We start from the raw sequence: 11586 nt of genomic DNA on the forward strand, positions 1-11586 counted from the left end.
TTAGTAAAATTTTTTGCACCCCATTGGGGAACTAAGGTGGTATAATGCTTTCCTTTCCATTTATTATTTTTTTTTAATTTAAATCCTGGCTAAATGCTTTCTTTTCTCCCAAGGACCCATTTAAGCATAGATGTTTTATTTCACAGTGTCTCTTTCCTTTTTACCTCAAAGCCTTCGATTCTGATTCTCAGGATGCCTCAAGAACTAAGATTTTTCTTTTTACAGACTTTTCCATCATCCTCCTTACTTCCCCGCTTCACCCGCAATCCATATGACTTTCCGTCCTTGTTTTTGAATTGCTCCTTCCTGTTGTCAAAGTCCTTCTGGAAACGTTTTCTATGGAATACTTTGCATTCAAGCCAGAATTCCCTGGGGAGAATTTGCTTTATAGACCACCACCCTGCTTTTCCTTGCTTTCTCAGATTCAGAAGCTGCTTTTTTTCAGTGGAAAGGAATAGCTGTGCACGTCTTAGCCTCCTTTCAAGGCTGATAGCTGACCTTTACCCCTCAGAGAACATGGGTGCTTGGGACTTGCAGGGTAAAAGAAAGTACTCCAGAGAAATGCAACTCATGCAAATACTTAAGGTTTGTTTGTTTTTTTTCCCTTCTTTTCCTTCATTCTTATAATGAAATAAGCAAAAAGTTAGAATGATTACTGAACACGTTCATCTGGCCTTCCCCACTTTTCCCCAAGTCTCTGTGAAAAGTGTCATTCTTCTAAAACATATAATTCCTTGCCAAATACCCATGTTATAACATCCCCCTCCCCACACATCCCTCAGAAAACCCATCTCCCCTGGGTTATCGTTTTAAAGCTGGTACCATAGTTATTGGATTATGGAAAGATGTTTATGGTTCAAATTTTGGAGAGGAATTTTGTTAAAATATCCCACCCAGAGCCATGAGTTCTTCCCTCTTCTGCTTCTCTTCCTGTGTATAAGCAGCCTGTGATAATCAACACAAGTGGCAGATAAAACTAGGGAAGTGCTCAGGGAATGCTTTGAGATATTTCAGTCATTATTGAGAAATAAGTGATTGAAAACATATGCTCCTAAAAGCCCTAGTTTTGTAGAAAAACAGAGCTCTGCCTGTCATGTTGTGTTATAAATGCAGAGGTAACTTACCAACTTTGCAGAATTTGGGATTTTGTTTTTATTATGAAGAAAAATGTGCAGCCTTCCACATACCCACACAGCAGTTGCATAGGATTGGAAAAATCCTCCAAGAGCAGATAGACTTAGGATTTTATGCAGACCGTCATTACATATAGCCTATCTGCCAAGAGACTCTAGGCCCTGATTTTAGAGTGATGGCATAATACATTGAGTGAGTCCATGGAGATCAGTGTGGAAAGGGGACTTTACAAAGGAGTGCTGACGCTGTAGGATAACGGCACGTGTGAGTCTGAAACCTGGCAGATGTGACTCTGTTGGAGAAAGGGTATTGTCGAGAAAAATGCTTTCTTGCTCTTTTTTCCCTCGGGTCAAGTTGTACAAATTGCTGAAAGAATAGAGGAATAAAGCCTTAGATTGCTATGGGACGTTCTTACTCTTGTCTTTTTTAAGAAGAACTGTGATCTTTTGTTTTTGTGAGAGTGAAGGATAAAGCCACTGGGTTCATGTTAATGCATATTCTTGTACTTGGAGCTATTAGAGTTGATTAAAAGGGTGTAGGTTATTGATAAAATGCGATTCTTAATATTTTAATTTATATACATTTAATCTGGATCAGTGCAGTCTAATAGTACTGTGATGTTAGAAATGTTCTGTATCTGCTCTGTCCGATTTAGTAGCTACTGGCCACTTATGACTAGTACTTGAAATATGAGTAGTGTAGACTGAGGAACTGAATTTTTAATTTTATTTAATTTTGATTTATTTTAATAGCCATATGTGGCTCCTGGCTACCATACTGGACAGCACAACCCTGTGTGATTCACATGGCTGTGTAATAAATAACATCTGAGGGCATTCTCGCATGTACAGATGTGTTATAATTTTGTGGACTTGTGCTTTTATTTATTTTCTTTTAGAGAAAGTTGGAATGAAAAGGAGAACATAGGGGTGCCTGGGTGGTTCGGTCAGTTAAGCATCTGCTTTGGCTCAGGTCATGATCCCAGGGTCCTCCTCAGCGGGGAGTCTGCTTCTCCCTCTCCCTCTGCCTCTCCCCCCCGCTTTATAGGAGCTTGGAGAGTCAGTACAGGCTTCTCTGAGAACTGACAGTTTTTTTTTTCAAGATTTTATTTATTTATTTGAGAGAGAGTGAGTGAGTAAGCAGGCAGGCATGAGCAGGGGGAGAGGCAGAGGGAGAAGCAGACTCCCTTGCTGAGCAGGGAGCCAGATGTGGGGCTCCATCCCAGGACCCTGGGATCATGACCTGAGCCGAAAGCAGAGGCTTAACAGACTGAGCCACCCAGGTGTGCCCCAGAACTGACAATTCTTTCTTTTTAGCAGTACAAACTGAAACAATACTCCCAGGATCAGCTAGAAGTATTCTAACATACTGTCTTCTGCAAAACCTGTGTTGAGCTCCTCTGAGCTCTGGGATTCCAGGGATATGTAGAACATGATCTGTTTATTAGTATCACCAGTGTTAATGGACACATATTGAGCATCTTGTATCTACTAGGCATTGTGCAGACTAGTACTTTACATGTCTTATTTTTCTCATTTCTCAGGACAACTCCATGGTGTGTGTTATATTATCTTTATTTTATAGATGAAAAAAACCAGAGTTTAGACAGAACAATGAACTTGCCCATGGTTTAAAGCTAGCAATGACCAAAGACCAGGGCGTGTTTCTGTTTGTAGACCCTTACAGGGAAGGATGAGAGGAGACAATATATGAAACTCATGAGTTACTAAATAAATAATGAGGTATTTTACATTAGTAATATATGTTAAAATGCTAAGCTGTAAAATACAGACTGTGATTGCAAAAGGAATTAAAGAGGGGCAAGAATAGCATGGCATGATTTGGAGGCACTAAGAAATTCTCAGGGCTTGGATTGGACTTGAATGATACACAGTTATTCAACAAATGTTTATTGAGCTACAGTAGAGATAATATAAACAAGGTGAAAGAGAGGAAGTCCCATGTGTGGGGGATACATATAGAGGGCTTTTATTGGACAGTTGTGGGAGAACAAGGTTATATAAGGAGGACTGGAGAGGCGGTTTCTTGAAGGAGGAAATTAGACCCATAGTCTTTTCTCAGAAGTTCTTTTTTTAAATTGAGATATAGTGACATGTAATATCACATATGTTAGTTATAATATATATTATTATGTACTATAATATGCAAATTATATATCATGGGATATAATATTATGATTCAATATTTGTATATATTGTAAAATGGTCACCACAATAAGTCTAGTTAACATCTATCACCTCACAGTTACACATTTTTTTTTTTAAGATTTTATTTATTCATTTTTAGAGAGCAGGGTAGGGGCGAGGGAGAGAGAGAATCTCAAGCAGAGTCTGTGCTGAGCGCAGAGCCTGATGCGGGGCTCGATCCTACGACCATAAGATCATGATCTGAACCAAAACCAAGAGTCGGAGGCTTGATGGACTGAGCCACCCAGGTGCCTTCTGTTGAGAACTTTTAAGATTTACTCTCAGCAACTTACAAATATACAATAGAGTGTTAGTAGTTATAGTCACTATGCTGCACAGTACATACCATGAGTTATTATTTTATAACTGATATATTTGTGACACACTTCTAACAGGTTCATCAAAAGTTCTTGAATAAGAATCTTCAGAATTGAGACAAAAGGTAGGTGTCACTTGTGTTTATAGAGAGAGAGTGTAAGAATTGAGGTCTAAGATAAAGGAGGACACTGGGAATGGAGAAAAAGATTGGTAGTGTTTTCCCAAATGTTTTCCTCTAAATTCATGTTATTCACTGTTGTGGCCAGTAGTACCCACCTGCTTGCTGTTATTTCCATCCTGTGATTGGTGCTCGTCCCTTTGATTGATGGATCATCTCTGGTGACCGCAAGGGAGGCTCTGTCTTTTTGCCTGGCTTGGAGCCTGGATTGTGATGAGGGCACACTAAGGCCAGAGATACGCCCACTGACTTGGCACCATACAGTGGTTTTGGGGGTTAAGAGAGACTCTTTTTTTCTTGAGATCCTGATAGCCTCCTTCTGTTAACATTTTAATTTAATACCCCACTTGAGGGAATTGATTTCCTTTCCCTTGTTGCTGACAGATTGTTTTCTTCCAGTCCCCCCCACCCCCACTTCCTTCTGTCCTTCTGTCCATCCACCCTTCTGTCCTTCCTTGGTCGAAAGTACCTAACTTGGTTTTATTTAGTCCTTCAGCTTGCCTTCTAAGAATGTTTTGTGAAGTGAATCATTCTTTACATGGTTCTGTAGTGATGTTGGTCTCTAATAATGAGGAGAAAATAACCAGTTGAATAGTCTGGACTACTTTTCTGTGATCTAAGCAGGGGTTAAGGCATGAGTTGATGTGGCAAGTAATTGTGGCATCAGATTCCCAATGAGACCTTTTAAGGATTAGTTAAATGTAGTTAAGTTGAATTTCTGTTACTTTTGTCTGCAATTCACATACCGTTCTAAGGAAGAACAAAAGTTGGCATTGGTCATTTTTTGGAGATGAATTACACTGGGCAATATCCTCTGGGTGTTTGATTCTGTTGATAACTAATTAGTTGAATATTTTTCTTTACCTACAGGCTTCTTTGACCCTTTAATATGACAATGTATCGTGTAAACTTTGAGTACCAGCAGTGTGTCACACACTTATTTTAGACACAGGGTTTTATTGTGATTGTTGTTGGTTTTGGGCTGCCTGTAAGGGTGTCCAGATTTTTTTTTTCTTTAAGAATTTGGTTTGGAAAATGCTTGTGGTGGTTATGTTTAGCCCCATACTCTTCATTTAATGTTCTTTCTGGGCCACCTCATTTAGTACACATTAAATACCTTGGATTCTTTTTATTTTAGTATTTCTTACATGTTGAAGACTCCCATGTCCATGCGCTTCCTTGCCTCAGTCTTTCTTCTGAGCATTTGATGGAACCAAGACTGTATTTCCAGCTGTCCAGTAGGTACCTCAGTGTGGATGGCTATGTAAAAGGCAGCTGAAGCTGACACTTTTCAAAATTAAAATCTCTTCTTCATTCATTTACATGCATCATCTGTCTCTCCCCCACAGGTTATGAGAACTAGAAGTAGAAGCCCTCACATCATCTTCAGTTTGTCTTTGAGTCCATCTGGTTGATTACCAAGCCAGAATTTATCAGAAAGGTTAATAGTATCACCAACAAACATGTACCCTATTGTTTTTTAATCCTGGTAGAGGGTAGGATTGGCTTAGTGTGGATGTGGTAATGAGGCTCTCAAGATGCTTAAAAATTTCTTCCCTACTATTGGGGACTTCTGTGGGTTTTTCGTTGGTGAGAAGAGTTGCCTTTTACTACTGCCTTTTCGACACAGTTCTAAAATTCTGTAACGGTCTAAAAATGCTTCTTACTTTGTTCATATCATGTCATTTGTTTAGAAAAATATCAAAAGTGACAGACCTATAGGGAAGAGGCAACACACATCACATCCAGCTTTAAAAACAAACAAAACTGTAAATTACCAGTTGCTGAAAATGGCACACATGTCACTAGGTAGTTAGTCATATTGTTAGTCAATTTGCAAGTTGGAAGATGAAGCAGGGAGGAGAGTAAAGAAAGGGATCTTGTGCATTTCCCTCAGATCTCATAGATTTGATCAAATTGACTTTAATCGGAAGTGAAAGGATTTGAGAAGAAATTCCTCTGTTTTCTGAAGTGAAAGAGGATTTCTTTGGAGAATGCTGCTGTAACCCTCTGCTCGTTTACAGTTCAGTCTTCCAGGTTGCGTTTGTCAGTTGCTTTTGAGATTTATGTTCTCTCGTGTTGAATATTGCTTGCTTGCACTTTCCAGGTGTTCTTAAAGGTCACTAGAGACTAGAGCTCTTCAGTATACGTTTACATAAGGCAATAAACTGAGCTTCTGATATTTTTGTGGTTGTGGAGTTGTGGAATGAGTATTTTTGCTTGTAGGTTTAATTTTTCCTTGACAACCAAATTGAAGAAATTTGTCAAGGGAACTTGACTTTAAACAGTTGGGATACAGACCTTATTTAATCTGGCAGTTGCTCTACTGTCTTTTTTTTTTAGAGTATATGAGATGAAAGCTTAGAAAAAAATACCTGTGTGGTATTGATTAAGCCTGCCAACACATGACCAATAGAAGTCTTGTTAGCAGATGTACTTCTGGAAGAAATGCAGTCTCTGCCTCCTCCAATCCTGCTCAGTGTTATCACAGTTACTCTTCCTAGGTGTGATCCTTTCACTTGCTTTTTCATATTTAAAAAAAAAAAACTTAGTTGGAAAAGTTCTGAAGACATAGCTTTTCTTTTTTTTCCCCCCTCCCTGTATTACATTCCTTCTGATGATAATGTTCAGGTCTATAAATCAAAAGGTTCTCTTTTAGTCTAGTCATAGTTACAGGGCTGCATTAATAATTTATAATGTCAAGATGAGGATGAGGCCTATGGAAAAACCTGCAGTTTTGCACATAATATTTAATAAAATTTGCATTTTAAAGTGTAATGCTGTAGATTTAATACGTGTATGTTTTAACATAAACTGTTGACAGCATTATTAAGCTTTCTTACTCCGTTCTTTAAAGAAACATGATATTTAGTTTTTCTCATTTTGGCACTTATCTCTTGGAGCCCTTTGTTGCAAATTAATGGGTTTCTCAGTAATGACCTTCTTTCCAAGATCTTGGCAGATACTTGCTTTAGAGAGGTGCCATACTTATATTGGAAATCCCTAATGTAGACTTGATGGCTTTCTCTTTTCATTCCCAGGTGGACCTGGTCCAAGAGGTAAATGTTTTTTTTAATTAGAGAATATGTTAGAAGCTGAGCAGGACTGGGGTATATTATGGGCAATGTGGGGCTATTACATCATCCTTTAAAGTTTGTTGTAATAAATAAATTGAACTTCTGTATTATAATACGGACTGTTCTTGAATGTGTTATCTGTTCTTGTCAAGAGGAGGGTGAAAATATGTACTGCTGATTACACATATTCAAGGTGTTTTTGTTGTTGTTTGTTTTGTAGACAGAATTCATATTTGACCCTGAGCTAATGGTATGTAAGATTTTTGTAAACACCTGATAAAAGGGCACTGGTATATTCTTAAGCTATTTTTATTTTGCAAAGGAACTCTTTAAAAACTGTGATAGTACAATGGGGCTAAACATATTGGGGCCTGAAGCCATGTATGGTATATCTGAATAGCCAGAGAGGTTACTGCTGACACTTGCAGTAGGAACTTCAGGTGATACTCTATAGGTCTGTGCTGTACCATGCCTCCTTCCAGAGTTTCCTTCTTTCCACTTATAGTTTCTTCATTTTCAAGTTGCAGAGTGGAAAGTGTCCATGTGGCTCTTGTGCCCACAGATTTGACTGTTGTGCTTTTCAGCTTGTTGTATGTGTCATGTATCACTTAACTGCTCTTGGCATCTTGGGTACCCTTCTTGGTCATGGAGAGACCTTAGTGCTAAGAACAAGTTAGTGCTGCCGTCAGTGCTGATGAATGATGGCAGCTAGATAATGATATGTAAGAATGCTTATTTAGAAATGTAGACTGTCTTATTGGGCAGTGACCCTTCCCCTCCTTTTATGGTTATTCTTATTCTGAATGTTAATATAATCAGTCTTTTGATGCCAACAAGTACAGGGAATCTGAAACATTCAACTGTGGAACATGCTTGCACTGTTCGGATTACCTGGAGTTCATGCTTCCCGCTGTTCCGCATACATAGAAGATGATATTTGTATAGCGTGGTGGGTAAACTGGAAATATTTTGGGGGTGCTTATATGGGACTATGAAAAATTAATTGTGTATTCTCTAATATAAGATAGGAAATAACAATGAGGGAAGATAATAAACATTGAAGTTACCTAAAATATCCAATAAAGTGTCTTCCAAATTTGTAATGGAAAATTTGAGCATCTCCTGTGAACCATACCTTTTTATATCAGATTCTAGGCATAAAATGACTACATTCAATTTCTGATAAAGACTTTTTGATGAACATATTTTCAAATTCTGGAAGGTCACCATTCATGAAAGAATTTGTTCATAGAGGAAGTAGCAAATGACAGAAGAATATTGCATTTTCTTTTGTTGGAAACATCTTTATTGTCATTAGCCAAAATTTGGTAGTTTGTTCTTTTAAAATTATGTTCCCAGAGTATGATTTTTTAAATTTGACACTCTTTCATTGATCACAGTGTAATCATAATTTTCTTGATAATGCACATAGATTTTGAACCTAGGTAAACCTTTCATATTAAATATTTAAAAACAATACACCTTCCCCTCCCCTTCTTTGACTTAAAATTCTTCTTTAGGATTCAAATTATGACACCAACTAAACATTACTAAGAAGTCTGTTAAATTTTCATTTTTCTGGAATTGAACTTTGAATTCATATACTTAATCACTACATGTTTTCTTTCTTTTCATGTGGACTTTACAGTGTTCCCTTTAGGACCTCAGAAATGTTACTTAAGGAAGTTATTTTTAAAATCCAGTAATTCTCTTTTATTAATTTGCAAGGTGAGAACCTTTCAAACAGCATACCCCACCCCCAAGTCTTCATTTGGACAACAGGTGCATTTCCCTTTGAAACGGGGTGAGGGGGGAGTGTTCCCCTCTTATATCTTCCTAGAGTGGAAACCAACTAAGACTGTAGCAGCCTAGATTTTATTAAATGCAGCATTTGGTAACATCATTAACGTGGAATTTGTCTGTAGGCAACTGTTACTTATGTAGTGGGTTTCTCTGTGAATAAACCACTCTATTGTTTTAATTTTGGGATTTTCAGAACATGATCCTAATACAGTCTTTTCACCATCCTGTCACTGCAGCTTCACTGGTCATTCACAAATTTATTTGGCTTCTCAGTGATGTCTTACTTGCTGCAAACTATTTTCTTGCCACCTTGAATATTTCATCCCCATATTTCAACCATCCATTCTCATGGTTGGTGGTGTTACTTGTATGGTGAGGACTCCTAGATTTACATGCCCAGAGCTTTCTGACCTCTCAACTCTGCTTAGCTATCTACTAGGCATCTCAAATTTAACACGTTTCAAACAGAATTCCCAGTTTTCCTTATCCTCCCAAGATCAGTAAATGACAACTCAGTTGTTCAGGCCTAGATCTGGGCCCCTTCTTTGTCTCATACTACATCCAGTCTGACAACAGATTGTGATGGCTTTGCTTGACAACCTATCTACATACTGAGCTCTGCTAGCACCCACAGGACCATTACCTTGTCTGAATCAATAGTTTCCTTACCCCTACAGCAGCCAAGAGGAAATCTGTTAAAATATAACTCAGGTAATTACTTCTCGGTGCAAGACTCTACAGTGGCTTTTCTCTTATTTCAGTAAATGCTCCCAGCTTCCTTATCATCTCTGGCTTCCTTCTTGTCTTCACTGCTTCAGCCACCTTGGCCTTTTCCTATTGTTTGGATATGCCAGGCGTGGTTCTGTCTCAGGCCTTTGTCCTGGCTTTTCTCTGCCTGGAAGGCTTTTCCCCCAGCTTACCACACAACTTGCTCACTTATTTTCTTTTTTTTAAAATATTTTTTATTTATTTATTTGAGACAGAAAGAGAGAGAGAGAGAGCGCACATGAGAGGGGGGAGGGTCAGAGGGAGAAGCAGACTCCCTGCCGAGCAGGGAGCCTGATGAGGGACTCGATCCCAGGACTCCAGGATCATGACCTGAGCCGAAGGCAGTTGCTTAACCAGCTGAGCCACCCAGGCGCCCCTGACTTACTTTCTTTAGGTCAAATGACCCCTTACCAGTGATTACCTTAAAAAAATTAACAACCTTTCATCCACTTTGTCCAGCTTTGCTTTTCTCCATAGCACTTATCACCAGGTAATATACTATGTATTTTCTTGTTTGTTTATTGCCTGCTCTCTCTCTCCCTTCTAAATTCTCACCTCTCTCTGAGGTTAGAGATTTTGTGCATTCTGGTCACACATGTATACTTGCTGAATTAGTGGAAGAAGTAACCGAGAGTCTGCTCTGGGCTTTGTGTTTATTTGATGATCATTGTTACAGCTACAACATCTAAGTATTGTGGTCTCAGGCCCTGGGACTCCCAGTACTCCCTGCTCACTCACTGGTTGCCTGCATCTGCAACTGAGTAGTTCCAGTGGCTCTTCTGCTTTTCTATGACTGACCTCAGTCTAACAAAGATGGCAGGGTAATACATGTGGTCAACCTAGAGAGAATTGCACTGGGTTAGAATAGCTCACACATAGAAAATGGCAAATTGGGGGGCACCTGGGTGGCTCAGTTGGTTAAGCAACTGCCTTCGGCTCAGGTCATGATCCCAGGGTCCTGGGATCGAGCCCCGCATCGGGCTCCCTGCTCGGCGGGAAGCCTGCTTCTCCCTCTCCCACTCCCCCTGCTTGTGTTCCCTCTCTCGCTGTCTCTCTCTCTGTCAATTAAATAAAATCTTAAAAAAAAAAAAAAAAAGAAAATGGCAAATTGAGTTTTGGCATAGACTTCTGCTTTTAGTTTTAGTCAGGGCTACTTTTCCTTTTCATCTAAGACTCAGATTCTAAGTGTTTTTAGAAGGACTGCTCCAGTGAGTTTTATGATTCTGTTTTTCCCTTGGTATAATCTGTACCCATGGATTAGAAGTACATTATGAATGCTTTTGGTTTTTCATATGTGTGTGAAGTGTAATTGTATTAACTATAAAATTCACCCTGTCATTACCTTTCATCAAATGCTGAGAGCTTTTGTGTCATGGTTGCCAATTACTTTGAATCTTGGAGCTCTGCAGACTTAAAGCAACCCTGTCCAACTTACCTGCTTTTGAACATGTTGGGTAGAGGTGGTAAACCTGACCACATATTCCTGTGTATTAAAGATTATTGTGGTCCAAAGAAGGTTCTCTTTCATTCCTAGCATTACATGAAATAAAACTTCTCCTTCTATATGTTTAGTTAACTATGCTTTTACAGCTTTAAGAGGTGGTTTTACTCAGTTACAGAGGTAAAAGCTCTTCCTTATTTTAGCTGGATGTATCTTTTTTTCTTAGCTGTAGTAAAGCTTGAGCTTTTTCTTATTCATTTGTAACACTGCTGTTTGTGTGTTTGAATATCTTTATTGAAATATAATTCACAAATAATTTGCCCATTTAAATTATACATTTAATGGCTTTTAATATATTCACAGAGAGGTGCAACCATTACCACAGTCAATTCTAGAACATTTTTTTTTTTTAAGATTTTTTATTTATTTATTTGACAGTGAGAGAGACACAACGAGAGAGGGAACACAGCAGGGGGAGTGGGAGAGGGAGAAGCAGGCTTCCCCCTGAGCAGGAAGCCCGATGCAGGCCTCAATCCCAGGACCCTGGGATCATGACCTGAGCTGAAGGCAGACGCTTAATGACTGAGCCACCCAGGCGCCCCAATTCTAGAACATTTTTATCACTCCTAAAAGGAACCTCGTAACCATAGCAGTCCCATG

At 38.9% G+C, this 11586-nt stretch overlaps 1 protein-coding gene across 4 annotated transcripts in view; it reads left to right on the plus strand.

Moving 5' to 3' along the window:
- RERE (arginine-glutamic acid dipeptide repeats) overlaps positions 1-11586 on the plus strand; it is a 411538-nt gene that overhangs the window by 130062 nt on the left and 269890 nt on the right. The window contains exon 1 of one of the 4 annotated variants that reach the window (XM_025856829.2): positions 3769-3783. The exons of the other annotated variants lie outside the window; for them this stretch is intronic. The gene's annotated coding sequence lies outside the window, so the exon portion shown is untranslated. Of the gene's footprint in view, positions 1-3768; positions 3784-11586 lie in introns of those variants that run through there. 4 annotated transcript variants of the gene reach the window in all.

Source organism: Callorhinus ursinus, unplaced genomic scaffold, assembly GCF_003265705.2.
Source record: "Callorhinus ursinus isolate GAN/ISIS: 27379988/994484 unplaced genomic scaffold, GSC_fseal_2.0 scaffold18, whole genome shotgun sequence".
In the NCBI taxonomy this organism is placed as follows: Eukaryota; Metazoa; Chordata; class Mammalia; order Carnivora; family Otariidae; genus Callorhinus; species Callorhinus ursinus.